The sequence below is a fragment of the Hevea brasiliensis genome, chromosome 2, assembly GCF_030052815.1.
Source record: "Hevea brasiliensis isolate MT/VB/25A 57/8 chromosome 2, ASM3005281v1, whole genome shotgun sequence".
Classification (NCBI taxonomy): domain Eukaryota; kingdom Viridiplantae; phylum Streptophyta; class Magnoliopsida; order Malpighiales; family Euphorbiaceae; genus Hevea; species Hevea brasiliensis.
In genome coordinates, this window is record NC_079494.1 from 63,628,208 (window position 1) to 63,651,817 (window position 23,610).

Below are 23,610 nucleotides of genomic sequence, written 5' to 3' on the forward strand. Positions count from 1 at the left end.
CCAGTCCATTCCCAAAATTACGTCAAACTCGTGGAAGGGCAACTCAATCAGGTCTGCTAAGAATTTATACCCCTGAATCCTTAACGGGCAACCCTTGTACACTTTGTTCACTACGACACTGTGGCCCAATGGATTAGTGACCAGAATGTCTTGGTCACTCTCCCCAACTAGTATCCCCCTTTCTACGAGTAAGTTGATGCAGATGTATGAATGAGTGGATCCTGGATCCACTAATGCATGCACAGATGTATTGTAGAGGGAGAACGTACCCCTGATGACGTTCGGGGCATCTTGCTCCTCCTGAGCTCTAATGGCATAGGCTCTGGCAGGTGGTCTGTTATCAGGCCTCTCTGCTGGCTCAGATGCAGGCCTCTGTGATGGTCTCACTGCGTCAGATTTGCCAGATTTCCTACCCCTTTGTGATACAGAACCAGGTCTGTCTACTTGTGTTGGAGCAGCTATAGTAGTTCTGCGTGGATGCTTCTTCAATCGATGCTCACGACCCACACCTTAGCGAGCACCGCCACTCTCCAACACTCCCCCTTGTGCCACTTCAGACAGTGTAGACATGCAGAGCTGCCCACTGATGGTGTGGACTGACCTCTCCTAGGGGTAAACTATGGCCTGGGCCCCTAAGACTGACCCTGACCTAGTGGCTGACCCAAACTCTGTGCAGGTGGACCCTTGAACTTCTTCCCAAATGCAGGAGATGAACTAGACTGACCTGGGCCCCTCTTCTGCTGCCTCTCTCTTCTGGTCTGCTCACTTATTCTAACCTTTTCAACCTTTATTGCAGCTTCCACTAACTTGGTGAAGTCTGTGATTCCCAAGGCAGTGATCATGATCTTTATATTATCATTTAATCCCTCTTCAAATCTCTTACACCTTTCAGCTTCATTAGGGACTATCTCCCTTCCATAGCGGCTCAATTGGACGAATTCCTTTTCATACTCGGCCACTGTTAGCTGTCTCTGCCTCAGGTTAATGAACTCTCTTCTTCTCTCTTCCAGGTATACACTACCCACATATTTCTTCTTAAATTCGGAGAGGAAGAAGTCCCAAGTTACTATTTCAGGCTGTACTTCACTGGACACAGTATCCCACCATTCATATGCATCGTCTTGCAACAGAGATACAGCAGCCTCTAAATTTTGCTCTGGGGTGCAGTGGAGTTGTTTTAAAACTCTACCTATTCTGTTCAACCAATTCTCGGCTGCAACAGAATCATCTTCTCTCTTGCCAAAGAAGTCCACTGCTCCAAACTTTCTCAATTTTTCCAGGTGTGATTTCGATTGTGGAGGTGGTGGTGGTGGTGGTGGTGGTGGTGCTGGCATTACCCCGGCCATTTGTCTGAAGAATTTGGCCATTTACCGGAACATGGCCTGTGGAGGCTGAGCAGGCTCTGCTTGAGCTGGCGGAGCAGGTTCTCCCATACCCCCAGTCTCAGCTGCTGCAGGTGGAGCATGACTCTCCACTTCCTCCTCATCAGCTCTCTGTGACGTAGGGTCCATATCCTATTCAAAATAACAAAGACAAACAGATCTGCATTAGTGTCACCTCGACTCTTACAAATGCAATGCATGGTATGGACTCAATCTAGGCCTAGAAACGCCTAAACCGTGCTCTGATACCACTAAATGTGACACCCCTTACCCGTGTACAGTATACCAGAGTAAGCAATGTCACACGGTGTATCGGCACACTCTATTATACCTTAATTAATTTTTATCATGCTTTTGAATATAACTTGTGAAATATAATATCTTTGAGCCATTTTTCAAAATTATAATTTATTGAGGTTCCGAAAATTTTAAAGAAAATCCGGCAGAGTACTGGCTAAAAATGGAGAAAAAAGTTCTTCGGAACCTGTGAAAAACACTTCCAATATTCATATCTCATCACTCTCAAACTCCAATATCAAAATCTCAACATTTTTCAATTTCATTTCTCAATCATTCATCTAATGTGATAATCAAGTACAAATCACAGATAAACATTCACTTTTCCATTCACAAACACAATTCTCATTATTTACATGAACATCAAAATACATTACATAAGTTCAATTACATATGAGAAAATAAAAATTAGTTACAAAATATCAAAATGAAATCTAGTGTCCTACCAATGAACTGTGGAGGGTGAGGTGACACGGATACTATGCAGAACTGCAGGATGGACTCACCCAGTCTGCGGTCTACTGGGCTCACGATCAGTATCTCCAGAACCTATGCGTGGCAAAAGCAATGCGCTAAGCAATGATGCTTAGTGGTGTAATAATAAAATAAAAGAAAATAACAGAAAATAAATATGTATTGAATGTATATGTCTTATTTGTTTTGTATTTGTTATATTCATTTATTTCTTTAACTTTGTCCATTTTCATTCATTTGGTTGCCTAAGTAACCTATACTGGACGACTGGACTGGATAAACGGGTAAACTGGCACTGGGTATCAAGTACCTCGGGCCGTCACACCATCGGTCACATATGTATCTCCAGGTAAATGTAATGACTAACAAGTCAGAATAGTATTAGGCACGAGGCCAAGTCTCAACACAATATCAAAATGGCTAAAAGCCATAAAATCACGTAATGGCATAATGCCATGTGCGATCGCTAACTGAACCCTATTGGCATGCCAAACTATCCAAACCAATCTTGTTAGGTATACTAGGGCATTTGATACTTTAAAATTCTTCAATTTGTGAATTTCAAGTTTTGGGTGTCACTATTCACTTCATTAGTCAACAAAAATGTTGACTTTTGGATAGAAAATAGGTGTATTGGTTTTAACACTCCCAATGTACCACATTTTGCATTTAAAACTTGTTGGAATTAATCACCAAATCCATTTCCAAACTTAGCACTAAGGGGCAGAATTTTTAGTTTTTGTACCATAAATTTACTATTCCATTAGAGACTGTTACAGTGGAAATTTGAGGAAATGGTAAACATGAAAGTTGTTCCTTATTTTGTCTAGTTGAATTTCATTTTTTGAATCACTCCATTTGGAGTTTTGTAGCTCCAGATATGGTCCAAAAACCACAGCTGGCCGGATTTGAAAACTGCAGAATTTACCAAATCTACAGTACAATGAACAGTGACTGTGAGTGCCTTGTTGGATAGGTTCTGGTCATAATTTGGGGTAGGTTTCTTCATTAAAGTTGTTTTTCTATATCTTATCTTGTTGCTGTAAAAATTTCAGGTCAAATGGACCATTTTACAGTGAGTTATGGCCAAATGAACAGTTACTGTTCATTTGGTCATTCTGCAGAATCTGCTTGCAGGGTATCCGGATTGGGGCCAACTTTTGGTCCACTTACTTTGGTCTTTTAGGCATGGTTTCTTCAGCAAAATTGTGCCATTATATGTCTAGTTTCATGTCCAATTGGCCAAACACCAATTGAACCTACACAGCCAAAGATATGGCAGTCCAAACAGGCTGGACTCACAGCCTCCCTGCTGCTGTCACTAGGCAGCCTACCAATTTGGTTTGTAACACTCTAGTTCTCTTCAAATTATGATTAACTTACCTCAAATGGTCACTAATTGACCATTAGAATGTTCTCTAATCATTTCATAAGCCAAGTCAAATTTTCACTCCCAAAACCCTAATTTCCCATTATGATTCACACAAGATGCCTTAATTAACTAGCTAATTCACTATCCACATATATATATATATATATATATATATATATATATATATATATATATATATATATATATATATATATATATATATACATATATGCTTTAAACATGATCTCTAGTCCACTTTAAGTCCATCAAAACAATCAACCCTATCCCTTCCTTAGGGCTGCCGAAATTCATGGTAAACATACACCTAAATTGTATTCATTTGGCTTACAAATTCTTACTCCTTTTTAAGTCTCTAACATGGAAATAAAGAGTTTTAGATATATATGTGCACTAAACTCTTGTAGGGCAGAATTTTCCAAGCTTAAACTTCACTTCCTTCCCTTTTTTTGGCTGCCAAAAGGTTATGCAAGGTGCAAGGATGAATTTTAGTGAAAGGAGGAGAGAAATTGAGCTTGTTGAAGGTGTTAATGGAGGTTTGGTGCTAGGGCAATGTTTCGGCTGGTTTGGGGAGGATGAAGGTGGCTGTTGGCTTTTTGATTTCTTTGGTCTTTATTGTCTCTTTTATTAGTTAATTAAATAGTTTTTTAAATGCAATTGGTGGGAACTTTTAATTGACATCATAATGATGTCATAATTTGCTTTTTATGGATTTTTCTTTTCTTTTCTTTTCTACTAGCTTTACATTAATTTTTTCATCAACATTAATTCATATTTTATGTTATAATAATTATTTACTTAACTGGACAAGTCAACCAAAAATCGTCTCTGAAGGCGAAATGACCAAAATGCCCTCCGTTTGGCTTAACAGGTCAAAATTGTCTGTACCGATTGAAAAATTTTTCTAAATATTTTCTTGGCATTCTAATGCCATAGGAACCTCAATGACCCTTCTCTGGAGTCCCAAAAATTATTTTATGAATTTTTACCCGGGTCTAGGGCTCCTAGTTGCGAGAACCGCAACTTCTCACTAGGTTCCCATCGCTAGGGCACCGGCTCATTTAACTTGGTTGTATTTTATTTTTTTTAAAATTTTTCCTAAATTTTTCTTATTAATATTTGAGTTAATTATGGTTCCTGACTTTAGTTTAAATATTTTTTTGAACGTTCTAGCTGCTCGGACCGACAACGGTCATCGGAACAGTAGAATGTACGGAGCCACCGGGAGGGTGTTACATAAATAGCTTAGAAATGGTTGTTGATAAGGATATTTGAGCTAGATGTTGATTTGGGTATGTTAGATAAAGTGATGGATTGTTAGGGCTAGGGTTTGAGATTTAATTGAGGATTTAATGCTTAGATGTTTAAATTAAATTCTAATGGTCAATTAGTGACCATTTGATGAATTTTGACCTTAAATGGGAGACTGTTGTGGTATTGGAATTGAAATGGTATGCTGCCCATGGCTGACCTGCAGAATTGGACATGAGTCCAGCAGGTTTGGGCAGCCATAACTTGAATTGTAGAGGTTCAATTGGTGTTTGGCTAATTGGACATAAAACTAGACACATAATGGCACAACTTTGGTGAAGAAACCATGCCCATAAGACTAAACCAAGTGGACCAAAAGCTTGCCCCAATCCCGTGACCTGCAATCTGTTTCTGCAGAATGACCAAATGAACAATATTGTTCTTTTGGCCATAACTCAGTGTAGAATGGTCCAATTGACCTGAAATTTTACCAGCAACAAGCTAAGATATAGACCAACAACTTTCATGAAGAAACCTACCCCAAATTATGACCAGAACCTATCCAACAAGGGAGTTGCAGTCACTGTTCACTGCACTGTAGATATGGTCAGTCCAGAAAAATTTCAATCCGGCCAGTTGTGGTTTTTGGACCATAACTTGAGCTACAAAACTCCAAATGGAGTGATTCAAAAAAAGAAATTCAACTAGACAAAATAAGAAACAACTTTCATGTTTATGATTTTTCCAAATTCCCACTACAACAGTAACTAATGGAACAGTAAAGATAAGGTATGAAAACTAAAAATTCTGCTCCATTAACTTTAAGCTTAGAAATGGTATTGGTAACCAATACCAACAAATTTTGAATGCAAAATGTGGTATGTTGGGAGTATTAAAACCAATGTACCTATTGTCTATGCAAAAGTCAACATTTTTGTTGACTAATGAAGGGAATAGTAACACCAAAACTTGAAATTCAAAAATTGTAAAACTCAAAAGTGTCAAATGCCCTAGTATACCTAACAAGATTGGTTTGGATAGTTTGGCATGCCAATAGGGTTCAGTTAGCAGTACTGCACATGGCATTATGCCATTCTGTGATTTCATGGCTTTTAGCCATTCTGACCTTGTGTTGAGATTTGGCCTTGTGCCTGATGTTATTACAGCTTATTAGCTGTTCTGTTGCACACCGGGAGATACATATGTGACCGATGGTGTGACGGCCCGAGGTACTTGATACCCAGTGCCAGTTTATCCATTTATCTAGTCCAGTCATCCAGTATAGGTTACTTGGGCAACCAAAAATGAAAGTGGATAAATTTAATGAAATAATGAATATAACCAGTACAAAATAAGTACGACTACAAATACTCAACGAAAATTTATTTACAATGAGACATCAATACATTCACTACATATTTATTTTCTGTTATTTCTTTTTATTTTATTATTGGCACCACTAAGCATTATTGCTTAGCGCGTTGCTTTTGCCACGCGTAGGTTCCGAGATATCTTGCCAGAGCCCAGAGACCACGCATGGGTGAGACCTCCTGCAGCTCTGTATAGTGTCCGTGTCACCTCATCGACGTCAGTGCATTGGTAGGACACTAGGTTTTATTTTGATATTTTGTAACTAACTTTATTTTCTCTTGTGTAATTGAGACTTATGTAATGTATTTTGATGTTAATGTAAATAGTGAAAATTGTGGTTATGAATGGAAAATTTGAGTATTTATTTATTGCTTATATATATGAGTACCATGAGAAATGAATGATTAAGAAATGGAAATGTTATTGAAAAATATTGAGATTTTGATGATTATTGGAGTTTGAGAATGATTGGATATGATTATTGGAAGTGTTTTTCACAGGTTCCGAAGAACTGTTTTCTCCATTTTTAGCCGGTACTCTGCTGGATTTCCTATAAAATTTTCGAAACCTCAAATAAATTATAATTTCAATAAATGACTTAAATGAATTATATTTCACAAGTTATATTCAAAACTATGATAAAAATTAATTAAGGAAGAATAAAAATGATTAAGATAAAATAGAGTGTTCCGGTACACCGTGTGACATATCTTACTCGGATATGCTGTAGACGGGTAAGGGGTGTCACACTTCCAAAATTGTAGCATATTCTGTAGCTTCTTCAATCTCATCCCCTTTTTTGATGTTGTGAACCAAACAAGCTTCTAAGGGATCTTTAGGATGTTGCTTTTTAAGCACTTCTCTGACCTCTTCATCTATCACATCAATTCTCAAGCATGAATTTGAATCATCTTTCTTTTTCATTGCTTGAAACAAATTAAATTCAACTTTCTCTTCCCCAACTTCTAATGTAAGCCTCCCATTGTTTACATCAATCACAGCTCTAGCAGTAGCAAGGAAAGGTCTACCAAGAATAATAGGAATGTGTACATCCTCCTCCATCTCCAATACCACAAAATCTACTGGTATGAAAAATTTTCTAACTTTCAGAGGAACATTCTCAATTACCCTAATTGGAAATTTAATAGACCTATATGCTAACTGTAGTGATATGGTAGTAGGCTTCATTTCTCCAATCTTCACTTTCTCATAGATAGACAATGGCATCAGACTAACACTGGCTCCAAGATCACATAAAGCCTTATCTATACTGATATCCCCAATGTGACATGGTATGGAGAAACTTCCAGGATCTTTCAGTTTGGGTGGAAGCTTATTTTGCAAGATAGCATTGCTTTCTTCCGTGAGAGCTACAGTCTCAAATTCCTCCAATTTCTTCTTGTTAGATAAAATCTCCTTCAAAAATTTAGCATATGAAGGCATTTGTGCTAAGGCATCAGTGAAAGGAATAGTCACATGCAAAGACTTCAATACCTCCAAGAACTTTCCAAATTGTTTATCCAATTTCGCTTTCTGGAACCTTTGTGGGAATAGTAAAGGTGGCATGTAGGCTTTAGGTGCAACATATTTAGGTTCTTCTTCTTTGCTTTCCCTCTCCTTACTTCCTTTTTCTTCCACTGAATTTTCTTTCTCAGCTCCAATTCTAACTCCAGCTTCAGTTTGTTCATCTCCTTCTCTGTTTTTCTCTTCTTCAATTTTCTCTTCAATATTTTTATCTCCATTCTCCAATATTTTTCCACTTCTCAATGTAATAGCCTTGCAATGCTCCCTTGAATTTTCTGGTTGGCTAGGAAGCTTCCCAAATGCTTTGTTACTTGAAGAACTAGCTTGTTGAGCTATTTGATTCTCTAACATCTTGTTGTGTGTTGCCATTTGATCCACTTTAGATGCTAATTGAGAAATCATTTCTTGTTGACTTTGATGGCTCACAAGTAGAGTTTCAATCATAGCTTCTAACCTAGCTGTCTTGTCTGGTTGTGCTTGTTGTGGTAGAGGTGGAGCAGGTGCATTTTGAGGTTTAGAAATTCCAGGAGGAGGACCTTTATTCTGCTGAAAATTCTGATGTTGTTGATACCTAGAAGGTTGCTGAAAATTCTGATTTTGCCCCTGTCTACCTCCCCAAGAGAAATTAGGGTGGTTTCTCCATGCTGGATCATAAGTTGCAGAAAATGGGTTACCACCTGGTCTTTGATTGTAGTTCCCCACATAATCCACTTGCTCACTTGAAAAATCTTGATTAGGTGCAGAAAAATCTGCTGCACAATTGACATTTGCAGCTCCAACTTCTAGTGAATTACTAGAACCTCCGGCTGAAGAATCTACTTTCATGCTTAGCTTGTCCATTTTCCTTGTCAAAGCATCAAACTTAGCATTAATCATACTCATGGCATCAAGCTCAAACATACCAGTTGGTTTCTTGATCTCATTCCTCTCACAACTCCATTGGTAGTTGTTATAAGCAATTTTATCAAGAGCAGAAAAAGCTTCATCTTCAGATTTCTCCACAAGATCACCTCCAGAAGATGCATCAATTGTACTTCTAATAGCTGGTGAAACTCCATTGTAAAAGTGTTGAACAAGCATCCACTTAGGAATCCCATGATGTGGACATCTCCTTTGTAAATCCTTGTACCTCTCCCACGCTTCATACAAGCTCTCATCATCTCTAGGTTTGAAAGAAGTCAGCTCATTTCTCAGCTTAGCTGTCTTGCTTGGTGGAAAATATTGAGCTAAAAATGCTTGAGAAAGTTCATCCCATGTTGTGAAAGAACCCAGTGGCAAAGAATGTAACCACTCTCTAGCTTGGTCCTTCAGAGAAAAAGGAAATAATCTGAGTCGAATTGCATCATCAGAAACTCCATTTATCTTTAACATATCACTGATCTCAAGAAAGTGTGCTAGATGCACATGTGGACTTTTACTTGGATTTCCTCCAAATTGTGATTGTTGTACCATTTGACAAAGTGCAGGCTTCAATTCAAAATTATTAGCTTCTACTCTTGGTCTTGTGATACTTGGCATGAAATCTCCAATGTTAGGATAGGCATGATCCTTCACAGAGCGGTTGTTATTGTTGTTGTTGGCCATTTCTTCTTGTAATTGCTCTTGCTCTTGTGCTCTTTCTTGTTGTTGTTGAGCTTTAATTTCAGCTTTTCTCCTCTTAGATTCTACTCTTAAAGCTTTTGCTATCTTTTCTATTTCTGGGTCAAAGAATAAATTGATTTCTTCATTTTTTGTCCTTCTCATAAAATAAAGCACCTGAAAAACAAAATAAACAAATTCTCAAAGTAAAATGGTAAAAAAGAAAATAAAATAAAATGCCCAAATTAACCAAACAAACAATTCTTCAATATCAAACAAAAATCAAATCCCCAGCAACGGCGCCAAAAACTTGATGTGACTAATCCACAAGTATACGAGTCGTCTCAAGTAATAAAGTGATGAATCAAGTATCGTTCCCACGAGGATTTGCTGTTTAAGTACCAAACTATGAATGAAGCGATTATTTGGGCTAATGATTAATGAATAAATGGTAAATGTAAATGAGCAAGGTAAATTGATTAATCTAATTGGAATGGGTAAAAGGAGCAAACAAATAAATTCTAATTCTAGTTCGCAATTAAACTAAATTAACAATGGGTAATTCAAATCAAAGTCTAATTATGCTAAAAGTGATTCCAGAGTTGGGGGTTTATGCATAAATTAATTGGGATTTATCTTGGGCATTCCAATTTTAGGGAAAAATAGAGTTTGAAGGAAATTGATTCTAAATTCCTTTGATATCTTTTTCAAGCAAACCAAAGTGTGTTATAAAATAACCAAACCTACTTTCGTATGTTATTTGATTACTTTAAAACCCATTAAGTTTTGTAACCAATAATTAATTCCTCTTAAAATCCTAGTTTATTTCTAAATCTAGGTGATTTTAAGTTCCAATCCTTGATTATCTATCAATGACTTTCACCTTTCGGTCCTTCAATCATAGATTAATACAATACCCAATGGGTACCAACATTAGGCAAGTAAATCAAGCATACAAGGAAGGAATCAAAACTCATATTTATGTAAAATAAGGAAATACCCAGTCCAAATCCACAAATTAATCTAAAACATATTTCCCAACTCTGAAATCTAAAGAGTTTACTCACTCATGATGGTATTTACAAGAAATATTGATGGAAGAGTAAAGAAAAACATGATAAAAGGACTGAAATAGAAAAACCCAGGTGGAAGAACCAAAATCTCTGGTTTCTGGAGCTCCAAAACTGGTGCAGCAGCTCCTCCCCAAGAGAGAATGGTGTCTCCTCTCTCTCTCTATTAAATTTTCTTTTCTTTTTGTCTTTCCTTCTTTTCCTCTTGTGGCAAAAATAAGGAAATGATGAATTTATACGCTCCCAAAAAGTTGCCCTCAAAGTAAATAAGAGCCAAAGAGTGGATAGGAAATGAGGTGTAAAATTATCCAAGTCAGCAGCATCTTTCACATTCTGGGCAGTCTGCTTAGGGTTCGGCTTAACCCTAAGTAGTTTTTTAACAAATTTCAGCTTCTGGTCGCACTGTCTGCTTAAGGTTAAACAGACCTTCAGCAAATCTAGGCAGACTTAGAGTGAAATGGACTTTTCTGCTCATGCTTGACTTGTGCTGCACCTTAAGCACTGCCGCTTTACTGTAAGCAGGATCTTAAGCAAAGTCTCAAGCAAATTTCGGCTGGTTTGCTCTTTCAAGGCTTGATTTCTTTAACTTTCCTCCATGCTTAAAGAACTCCAAATCTCTTCAAATCACTTCCTATTGCACTCATTGATCTTTGATTTGCCACAAAATCCTATCAAAAACAACAAAATTACAAAAATCAAATATAAAGTATCTAAAATTAACAAATAAGATAAAATAAAGCTAAAAACATAAAATACACTAAAATATAAGGGCAAAATGGATGCAAAACTACCCTAAAATGCCTATATGAAATGAGTGTAACAAGACTCAGGAAAAGGGAAGGAAACACTGAGTCAAGACCAGGAGACAGTTATCAGAGGTTTGTGCACAACAGCTAATTCTTTTGAATTTTTCAATTGAAATGAATTATGACTATTTGTACATTATTGTTTTAAATTGTGGAAATGTGTTTGAATGAATATTTATTGCTTGAAAAGCATTGTAAATGGTTTGAAATTGTGAAAAATTTTTTGAATGACATTGATGGATACTTATTGATTGAAAAGCACTAGAAATGATTTGAAACCACAGCTATCATGTATATTGATTGTTTTCCTCGCTAGCTTGTCTAGTGGGACGAATTGAATTCCCTCTCTGGCTGAAGTATTGAGGTGTGTGCCTGTTGAGGACGAATTGAATGAGTACTCATATTTTTGCTAGCTAGCTATGTTATTCCTCATTAGTCATCGACTTCTGGGACGAATTGAATACCTCATTAGCCATCGGCTTTTGGGACGAATTGAACTTTGGAACATGATTAAGCTGTGTGTGATTTATTGATTTGTATTATGAGATTGTGAAATGGAGTTAAATCCTTATTGACATTCACTGTCTTTTGAAGTTAACTATGTTTTGATCTCTGAGATTTATTGTGATATTGTGTTAAATTCCTTCTGACATTCATTGTCTTGAATTTAACTATGATTTTACGTATCCATCATTTAAATGATTTATGAATTGTGATTTAAAGTTGTATTTGGTTAATGTTGTGCACCTCTGAGACATTGTCTCAGCGATAGCTTTTCATTGCTATCGCAGGTAGACAGACGGACAGGGCAACGGACTAGGCTGCTAGTACATCCAGCGAGAGATTATCGGGTATAATGAGTATACCACATTTTGCATTTTGTACTGTAATGTATATTCACTGTATGTATATTTTGTTCTTGGTTTGAGCGGTTGTAAATTAAAATTGTACATTGAAGTTGTAAAATAAATTATGAGTTATTTTGACTTGTAAAAATTGTATTATATTTCTTGTATCTCAGTCTTTGAAAAATTACTGTGGATTTGAGTTCAGAAATATGTTGTGTTGAGAAATATGTTGGAGTTGAGATTTGGAAATATATTGAAGTGCTTTTTTTACAGGTTTTTGGAAGAACTGTTTTATCCAAAATACAGATGGCACTCTGCCAAAATTTTTACAGAAATTACTGGTAGTCCAAATGAGTTAGCTGTTTCACTTCAGTTCAAAAAGGTTTTTTTTAACACCTGTAAGTAATGCTCACCACTGTAAAAGAAGTAAGAAAAGTTTTGGAAATCTCTTGTAGTGTATTTAATGGGTTATCAGTAGACGAAGTTGGTAATTCATTAGGTATACTATGGGATCATGTTACTCCTTACAGAGGGGTAGGGTGTGACATTGACCCTTGATGCACTCTAAGTGAGTCAATTCTAATGTTACCAATATACCACATTTTATAGCCCTTTAGTGTTGGTATATGTTACTAATTTCATTTCCAAGTGTATTGCATTTTATTGCAATTTACCGAATTTCAGTGTACTATTTTGACCTAGCCGGACGACCTAGTTCCCTCGGTTTTCGAGTTTCGGTCCAAACTACAAACTTGTAGGTCTATGTCTGTAACTCCCCTATTTGTATAGCCTGGTATATTTCACTGTTCCGGTGATCGGTGTCGGTCCGGACAATTAAAGGGATTAGAACTACACTTAAGACAACTAGAGAAGCCATAAATACAAATAATTAGTAATTGCCAATTAGTTAAGTATAAATAAGAAAAACAGAATATAAGAAGTTAAAGGAGCCGAGAGTCACAACGATGAGTAACCTTCTCGGGAAGGACTGCGAAGTTGTTTTAAACTCAAATTTCGAACTGTAAAATGTGACGCTGCAGTCCTTAGGACTCTTATGAACACAGTGGAAAAGAGAAAATCATGAAAAAGAACTGTTAAGTCAATCAAATAATTAGGTCAGGGAGCCGAAAGAAATATTGAATTATTTGCAAACCGGGATGAACCGGCAAGGGGCAATTTGGTCAATTGACCACGAGAGCTGACTCCTGACCTTATTGTCAAATAAAATCAGAGAAAAGAAAATTTTGGAATCAAGAATTAAATTAAAGAACTAATAAAAAAATAAAAATAAAAAAAAAGAAAATGAAAAAGTGTAGGGAGATGACATCATGCATGACATCATGCATGATGCCATAAAAGTAATAATTAATATATTTAATTAATGAGATTTTTTTTGGTCTTCCATAAGACAAATTACATAAAAGAAATAAAAAGAAAAAAAAAATCATTTTGGTCATCTTTTTTTCCTTGTTGCCGCCTCCCATCTCTCTCTCCCTCACCATAGTTAAACCTCCATTAAAGCTTGTCTTCAAGCTTTGAAACCCTTACCAAATCCCAACTTCTTCCATAATTGCTCCATAAAACCTTATTCCCTTCCCTTGAGAAAGAAATTTAACAAGAAAGAAAGAAGAAAAGAGGAGAAAAATTGAAGATTGGATATCAAAGTTGAGGTAAGCACATCAATTTGAAAGTTTGAGATTTGATTGTTGTGTTTTTAGTTTGAATTAGCTTGTAATATGCTTAAAATGAAAAGAAAAAAATTATGAGGGACCATTACTGAAATTCAGCCAGCATGAAGGAAATGGTAATTTGCATGATTTGATGGATTTGAATGAGTTTAGAAACTTTATTTAGTTGAATGGTTAGGATTAAAAGCACTAAATGTGGTTAAATGCATGAGGTTGGTGAATTAGGGTTTTGAACATTAGGGTTTATGGACCAAAAATGTGAGAAATGAGTAAATGATGTCTTTGACCTATTTTGAAGTGAAAAATGGTCATTTGTGACCAAATGAGTTGTGTTGGAATGGTTGGAATTAAAGTCAAATTCGGAGGGAGTGTGGCCATGCTGCTGGCAGCATGACCAAGTCAACTTTGAAGGATCAAAAATGAAATTTTACAAGTCCAATTGGTATGGGACCAATTGGAGATGAAAATAGACACTAAATGACACAATTTTCATTTAATAAGCATGCCCAAAAAGTGACCAAAACCTAGTGAACAAATTGACCAAAGTTGGAAAATTACAGGCTGCCCTGTACAAACTGACCAAATGAACAGTGTTTGTTCATTTGGTCATAACTCCAGTTAGGCAGGTCAAAATGACCTGAAATTTTACCAGAGGTTAGATGAGATATAGACCTAAAACTTTTATAAAGGACACAAACCCAAATTCTGCCAGAAACCAAGCCATTTGGCCACCCCAAGTTGGTGACCCAAAACTGCCAGCACCAAAATTGCTCAGAAAATCTGGGTTGTGTCCAATCTGGTAGCCATGGTTCAAATGGCCATAACTTGAGCTACAAAACTCCAATTGGAGTGATTCAAAAAGGAGAATAAACTTAAAATAATAGGGAACATTTTCTATGAAGAAAGGTTTGCCAAATTCCAACAGTAGAATGACCAATGGAACAGTGCAACTAGGGACACCAAAACTAAAAATTTGATAATTTTGCCTAAAGGACTTAAGCTTTGAGAAAATGACCAAAACCAAAAAATTTAATGACCAAAATGTGGTATGTGGGTGAAGTTGGAGTTCCCATATCTATTAAGCCTTAAAAAGTCAACAATTTGACTTGAATAGTATAGTGAATAGTAACCCAAAACACAAAAACTTCGAGAACGTCGAATTTAGCACATTAAAGCTATGTAAAAGTGAAGTTAAATTTATTTTTAGATTTATGCTAAGTTATGGTACTGAAACACTGTGAAACTGTGTGTTTCAGCTGAAAAAGGCTTGGAAGCTTTGAGAGACTGAGTCAAGGCCTAAAGGCGACTCACGTCAGGTCTGTGCACAATAATTCTTGTTTAAATATTTTATTCTCAAAAATTTGACTTCTGTGATTAATTATGTACTGTGTTGCCATTTTATAATCGCAAATATGACTTTGAAAATTGATCAGATTTCTCATAAATTATTTAAATAAATTGTTTTGAATTGATTTTGTATTCACACTTAGGCTAATAGTATCACATTATTCCTCCTCCATTTATGGGGTTGAGATCGTTTATTTTCCTCCCTCTCTGGCTTGCCAGTTGAGGTTGAGATCGGATGAGTACTCATTAGCTAGCTAGCCACCTCCCTCATTGATTTTGATTAATGGGGTTGTAGATTGCTTTGTCGTGGTGTACAACACGGCATTGATCGGAAATTTTGTGTCATGGCTTAAGTTGTGTATGATTTTGGCAACACTGTGTTTATTAAATTATTTGACTAAATTGTGTTATTATGAGCTTTGATAATTTGTGAAATGTGATTGAGAAATATTTAAATTATATTTCATCAATGAATGATTTATGTATTGTATTTTAAATTTTTATTGTGCACCATTGAGTATTTTTATACTCAACGATAGCTTATTTTACTGTCGCAGATAAGAGCAAGGAAAAAGCAGCAGAGTGAGCTGCTATTGAATTGAGGACCACACTGATCTTTTGTACGGGTATATTTTTATACGCTTGTAGTTAATTTTGATGTAAATATTATAATGCTTTATGTATCAATGTAAAGTTGAGCAGTTGTAAAATAAATTGTAATAATATTATTTTTGGATTTCTTTCTATAAATTAATATTTGTACTTATGAATTTCATACTTTATGCCTTGTGAATGAAGTTATTAAATATTTTGATATGATAAATTTTAATTTGGATTGTGGAATTATTTTGAAGTGAATTGAATTGAGTTGATTTGATATTAATTGAAGGTTAGGAGTTAAGAAAATTATTGGAAATGTTTTTTTTTAGGTATTTGAAGAACTGTTTTCTCCAAATACAAACGGAACTCTGTTAAAATTTTTATAAAATTTACGGCAAAATTAAAATGGACAAAAATTTTTACTAGTATTTAAACTTTGAATAAATGGTTTTTAATTCCTACCAAAATGCTCACCACTTCCAAAATGTAAGAAAATTGTTTTAAAATCCCTCGTAGGGTACTTAATGAGTTATCGGTAGGTGAAGTTCGGTAGTTCATTAAGTATTCTACGGGATCATGTTATGCCTTACAGAGGGGTAAGGTGTGACATGTTTTAGTGGTATCAGAGCATGGTTTTTCAATAAATTTTGAATATGTGTATGAATATTTTATTGATAAGTACAACTGCTCAAGTGTCTTTAATTGATACATATGACGTATTTACATCATGAATATGCACTAACGGAGGTCAACCTTCTTATGTTTGATCTCAGGAAGTAGAAATTTTGGGAAAACAGAATGGAAGGAGGAGATCATTCCGAAGAATAATTTGTTGAGGCTGAGGTTCAAGGGGAAGCCCCAGTACTTCAGAACGTGAGTGGGTCAGCCACTCCAGCTCCTACGCTAGCACCGCAGTTCCCTGCTCAGTTTGTACAGCAGATGGCTGCGTTTTTCCAGCAAATGGCGGGTAATGTGCCACCCCAAGTTCATATGTAAGCACCTGTAGCATAACCACAGCCCTCAGCTCGGCAATATGAAAAATTGATGAAATTTGGGGCCACCGAGTTTAAAGGCATTGTGGATCCACTGGAGACAGAACAGTGGTTGGAAAGAATGGAACATGTTTTTAGAAATCTGCAGTGTACTGAAGAATTAAAATTTAAGTATTCAGTATCTCTTCTCCAAGGGGATGCATGTGAATGGTGGAAGACCATCCCCCACAGCCTGGTTGAGCCACCTGTGCTGACATGGACAGACTTCCTGAGGGAATTCAGGCAGAAATGGGTTCCTGATGCGTACGTAGATATGAAATTACAAGAATTTTTGAGTTTGAAACAAGGGGACAGAACCATAGCAGAGTATGAGAGAGACTTTTCAAGGCTAAGCCAATATGCTGGAAGCTTAGTCTCCACCCCCAGAGATAGATGTAAGAGGTTTGAGTCCGGGTTAAGGCCGAATCTGAGGATGCAAGTCGTGGGTTTCCGACATTAGAATTTCGCTGATTTGATCTCACAGGCCCTGGAACTGGAAAGGATAGAATCAGAAGGGGCAGTGAAGAAGGTACACAAGAGAAAGAGAAGACTGAAAAGACTACGGGACAAGCATCTGAGAGTGGTTCTGGAAAGAGGAAACAGTTTGGGAGATCCAGCTCCCGTAGATCTGGCAGAGGCAGATTTTCTTGCCAAAGACCACGCCAGTCTGGTCAGCAGACCCAGCAGGAACCCTGAGGAGCTCTATTAGTATGACAGTGTGAAACTTGTGGTAGAACTCACAGTGGGGTTTGTTTCAAGGCCACCGATGCATGTTTTAACTGTGGAGGGAGCGGACATTTCGCTAAGGATTGTACTAGTCCGTGCCGGTCTAGACCTTCTGCTACATCTGAAGGATCAGCCCAAGTCTCTGCACCTAGAGGGTCACAGTCAGCTGCTAGAGGTAGAGGCAGAGGTAGGGGTCCTGGTAACACTCCTGGAAGTCAAAGCACTGTTAACCAGCCAGTACCCAGTGGTGCACCAGTCAGAGTGTATACCATGCGTCAGAGGGAGGAGGCTGAAACATCAGACGTTGTAGCCGGTAATTTTTCCATCCTTGACCAAGATGTACATGTGTTATTTGATCCTGGCTCCACACATTCGTATGTTAGTGCTAGTGTGATGTGTTCTACTGCTATTCAGTGTGTACCAATGGACTATGATGTGCTAGTAACTAGTCCATTAGGCCAGGAGGTTAGGGTAAAGAGGCTATATAGGGACCGTCCTTTGGTGATCCAAGGACACAATTTTCTATCTGATTTGATTGAAATGCCCTTCAGAGATTATGACATTATCTTGGGCATGGATTGGTTAGCTAGGCATCACGCCATGATTGACTGAAGACTGAAGACAGTCACTTTTGGTCTCCCTCAGTATGATGATGTAGTAATACATGGGGAGAGGCAGTTATTGCCTTCAAACATCATTTCAGCTGCACTAGCCAGAAAAATGATTAGGAAAGGGTGTGAAGCATACTTGGCACATGTGATAGACACCCAAGTGGATAGTCCAGCATTGAGGGATATTCCTACTGTATGTGACTTTCCGGATGTGTTTCCTGATGAATTACCAGGATTACCCCCAGAAAGAGAAGTGCAGTTTAAAATTGAGGTTGTGCCTGGTGTGGACCCAATCTCCATAACGCCATACAAAATGGCACCAGCAGAACTAAAAGAATTGAAAGTACAGTTGCAAGAGCTGCTTGATAAGGGCTTTATCCGCCCTAGTGTGTCACCTTGGGGAGTGCCAGTATTGTTTGTAAAGAAGAAGGATGGCACTCTCCCGTTATGCATTGACTATCGACAGTTGATTAAGGTAACAATAAAGAACAGATACCCATTGCCCCGCATTGATGACTTATTTGATCAGTTGGGAGGTGCAACTGTGTTCTCCAAAATTGACCTGAGATCAGGTTATTATCAGCTGAAAGTACAAGAGTAGAGTATTCCTAAAACTGCCTTCAGAACTCGCTATGGCCATTATGAGTTCTTAGTCATACCATTCAGGTTAACTAATGCTCCGGCTGCTTTTATGGATCTGATGAACACTATTTTCAGACCATACCTCGACCAGTTTGTTGTGGTATTTATTGATGATATATTGGTCTATTCGAGGAATGCAGAAGAGCATGATAGACATCTGCGGATGGCACTGCAGACTTTGAGGGAGAAACAGCTATACGCCAAATTGTCGAAATGTGAATTTTGGCTGAAGGAGATATCCTTTTTGGGGCACATAGTATCAGCAGAGGGTATTAAGGTAGATCCTAGCAAGATTGAAGCTGTCCTTAATTAGAAGCCACCCAGAAATATCACAGAGATTCGCAGTTTTCTGGGGTTAGCTGGATACTACCGTCGATTTGTGAAGGGATTCTCCATGTTGGCATCTCCATTGACCAAGCTACTTAGAAAGGATGTGAAATTTCAGTGGACGAACAAATGCCAGCAAAGTTTTGATGAATTGAAAGATGTTTGACAGAGGCTTTAGTCCTGACTTTACCTACACCAGGTAAAGAATATACAGTTTACAGCGATGCTTCTCACAATGGGTTAGGTTGTGTGTTGATGCAAGATCGAAATGTTATTGCCTATGCATCACGCCAGCTAAAACCGCATGAGAGGAATTATCCAACACATGATTTGGAGCTTGCAGCTATTGTGTTTGCTCTTAAGATCTGGAGACATTATTTGTATGGGGAGAAGTGTTACATCTACACAGATCATAAGAGTTTAAAGTATTTGGGCACCCAGAAAGAGTTGAATTTGAGACAGAGGAGATGGTAAGAGTTGATAAAAGACTATGATTGTCTGATAGACTATCAGCCAGGGAAAGCTAATGTTGTAGCTGACGCCCTAAGTCGCAAGACTATGGCAAGTCTACGGGCTACTCCTTTGTTTTTGGTACATGAGTTGAGATCATTACATGCCAGTTTAGAGATTAATGATGAGGGGCAGACAGAAGTTGAATGGCATGTACAGCTAGTGTTGATTGATCAGATCAGAATGGCTGCTCAGAATGATGAAAGGTATCAGAAGCTGTTGGAAGAAGTCCGGCAGGGAAAGAAACCAGAATTCTCAATCAGAGATGATGGTTTACTGCTACACCAGGGCAGAATGTGTGTTCCTAATGATATTGATTTGAGGTAGATCATTTTGAAAGAAGCACATGAGTCTCCTTTTGCCATGCACCCTGGTGGTACAAAAATGTATAGAGGGCTAAAGGAGCATTACTGGTGGATGGGTTTAAAAAGAGATGTGGCAGAGTTTGTATCCAAATGCCTAACTTGTCAGCAAATAAATGCAGAGCATCAAGTACCCACTGGGTTGTTACATCCACTACCAATACCAGAATGGAAATGGGAAAGAATAACGATGGATTTTGTAATGGGACTACCAAAGACACAGAAGAGTCATGATGCAGTATGGGTCATTGTCGACAGACTGACTAAGTCTGCTCATTTTTACGATCCGAATGGACTACGATTTAAACGATTGGCGGATTGTACATCGATGAGATTGTGAGGCTTCATGGAGTGCCGTATCCATTGTATCGAGACAGAGATCCTAGGTTCACTTCTAGATTAGGGTAGTCTTGAGAGAGCCCTAGGAACTAGATTGAACTTTAATCTTGCATTCCACCCACGCAGATGCATGGCCAGTCTAAGAGGGTAATTCAGATCTTGGAGGACATGCTACGGGCTTGTGTGATTGAGTTTGAGGGTAATTGGGATACACACTTGCCTTTGATTGAGTTTGCTTATAACAACAGCTACCAATCAAGCATTAGGATGCCTCCATATAAAGCTTTGTATGGCAGAAAATGTAGAACCCCGTTGTGTTGGGATGACGTGGGTGAAAGAAAAATGATTGGACCCGAAATTATTCAATAGACTGAAGAGAAAATCAGGGTGATCAGAGATCGACTTAAAACTGCATCAGACCGTTAGAAGTCCTATATTGATTTGAAGAGAAGGGATATTGAGTATGCAGTGGGTGAGAAAGTTTTCCTCAAGGTTTCTCCTTGGAAGAGGATTATGAGATTCGGCAGAAATGGGAAACTAAGTCCTCGTTTTATCGGGCCATATGAGGTTCTGGAAAGAGTGGGTCCTTTGGCATATCATTTGGCACTACCTCTAGAGTTGGAGAAGATACATAATGTCTTCCATGTGTCTATGTTAAGGAGGTATCGATCAGACCCATCTCATGTACTACCAGTAGAAGAAATTGAAGTGAATCCAGACCTCACATATGAGGAAGAACCCATAAAGATTTTGGCTTATGAGGTGAAGCAGCTACGGAACAAGCAGATACCGTTGGTAAAAGTGCTATGGAACCATCATTCGGGCCAGGAGGCTACTTGGGAACGAGAGGAGGACATGAGGAGACAACACCCACAGCTGTTCAAAGATTGATACTATGTAAAATTTCGAGACAAAATTTATTTAAGGGGGGGAGAATTGTAACACCCCTATTTGTATAGCCTGGTATATTTCACTGTTTCGGTGATCGGTGTCGGTCCGGACAATTAAAGAGATTAGAACTACACTTAAGACAACTAGAGAAGCCATAAATACAAATAATTAGTAATTGTTAATTAGTTAAGTATAAATAAGAAAAACATAATATAAGAAGTTAAACAAGCCGAGAGTCACAACGATGGATGACCTTCTCGGGAAGGACAGCGAAGTCTTTTTAAACTCAAATTTCGAACTGTAAAATGTGACACTGCGGTCCTTAGGACTCTTATGAACACAGTGGAAAAGAGAAAATCATGAAAAAGAACTGTTAAGTCAGTCAAATAATTAGGTCAGGGAGCCAGAAGAAATATTGAATTATTTGCAAACCGGGATGAACCGGCGAGGGGCAATTTGGTCAATTAACCCCGAGAGCTGACTCCTGACCTAACTGTCAAATAAAATCGGAGAAAAGAAAATTTCAGAATTGAGAATTAAATTAAAGAACTAATAGAAAAATAAATAAAAAAAAAAAATTAAAAAAGTGTAGGGAGATGACATCATGCATGACATCATGCATGATGCCATAAAAGTAATAATTAATATATTTAATTAATTAGATTTTTTTTGGTCTTCCATAAGACAAATTACATAAAAGAAATAAAAAGAAAAAAAAATCATTTTGTTCATCTTTTTTTCCTTGTTGCCGCCTCCCATCTCTCTCTCCCTCACCATAGTTAAACCTCCATTAAAGCTTGTCTTCAAGCTTTGAAACCCTCACCAAATCCCAACTTTTTCCATAATCACTCTATAAAACCTTATTCCCTTCCCTTGAGAAAGAAATTTAACAAGAAAGAAAGAAGAAAAGAGAAGAAAAATTGAAGATTGGATATCAAAGTTGAGGTAAGCACATCAATTTGAAAGTTTGAGATTTGATTGTTGTGTTTTTAGTTTGAATTAGCTTGTAATATGCTTAAAATGAAAAGAAAAAAAATTGTGAGGAACCATTACTGAAATTCGGCCAGCATGAAGGGAATGGTAATTTGCATGATTTGATGGATTTGAATGAGTTTAGAAACTTTGTTTAGTTGAATGGTTAGGATTAAAAGCACTAAATGTGGTTAAATGCATGAGGTTGGTGAATTAGGGTTTTGAACATTAGGGTTTATGGACCAAAAATTTGAGAAATAAGTAAATGATGTCTTTGACCTATTGTGAAGTGAAAAATGGTCATTTGTGACCAAATGAGTTGTATTGGAATGGTTGGAATTAAAGTCAAATTCGGAGGGAGTGTGGTCATGCTACTGGCAGCATGACCAAGTCAACTTTGAAGGACCAAAAATGAAATTTTACAAGTCCAATTGGTATGGGACCAATTGGGGATGAAAATAGACACTAAATGACACAATTTTCATTTAGGAAGCATGCCCAAAACATGACCAAAATCTAGTGAACAAATTGACCAAAATTGAAAAATTACCGGCTGCCCTGTACAAACTAACCAAATGAACAGTATTTGTTCATTTGGTCATAACTCAAGTTAGACAGGTCAAAATGACCTGAAATTTTACCAGAGGTTAGATGAGATATAGACCTAAAACTTTTATGAAGAACATAAACCCAAATTCTGCCAGCAACCAAGCCATTTGGCCACCCCAAGTTGGTGACCCAAAACTACCAGCACTAAAATTGCCCAGAAAATCTAGGTTGTGTCCAATCCGGCAGCCATGGTTCAAATGGCCATAACTTGAGCTACAAAACTCCAATTGGAGTGATTCAAAAAGGAGAATAAACTTAAGACAATAGGGAACATTTTCTATGAATAAAGGTTTGCCAAATTCCAATAGTAGAATGACCAATGGAACAGTGCAACTAGGGACACCAAAACTAAAAATTTGACAATTTTGCCTAAAGGACTTAAGCTTTGAGAAAATGACTAAAACCAACAAATTTAATGACCAAAATGTGGTATGTGGGTGAAGTTGGAGTTCCCATACCTATTAACCCTTAAAAAGTCAACAATTTGACTTGAATAGTGTAGTGAATAGTAACCCAAAACACAAAAACTTCGAGAACGTCGAATTTAGCACATTAAAGCTAGGTAAAAGTGAAGTTAAATTTATTTTTGGATTTATGCTAAGTTATGGTACTGAAACACTGTAAAACTATGTGTTTTAGCTAAAAAAGGCTTGGAAGCTCTAAGAGACTGAATCAAGGCCTAGAGGCGACTCACGTCAGGTCTGTGCACAATAATTCTTGTTTAAATATTTTATTCTCAAAAATTAGACTTCTGTGATTAATTATGTACTGTGTTGCCATTTTATAATCGCAAATATGACTTTGGAAATTGATCATATTTCTCATAAATTATTTAAATAAATTGTTTTGAATTGATTTTGTATTCACACTTAGCCTGACAGTATCACATTATTCCTCCTCCATTTATGGGGTTGAGATCGTTTATTTTCCTCCCTCTCTGGCTTGCCAGTTGAGGTTGAGATCG

General features: G+C 37.3%; 1 non-coding gene across 1 annotated transcript; it reads left to right on the forward strand.

The window, feature by feature from the left end:
• Nucleotides 1–8,779: 8,779 nt before the first annotated feature.
• Nucleotides 8,780–8,886, forward strand: LOC131178259 (small nucleolar RNA R71). Its single transcript, XR_009147393.1, has one exon. It is a non-coding gene; the product is annotated as a small nucleolar RNA R71 (small nucleolar RNA).
• Nucleotides 8,887–23,610: the final 14,724 nt, after the last annotated feature.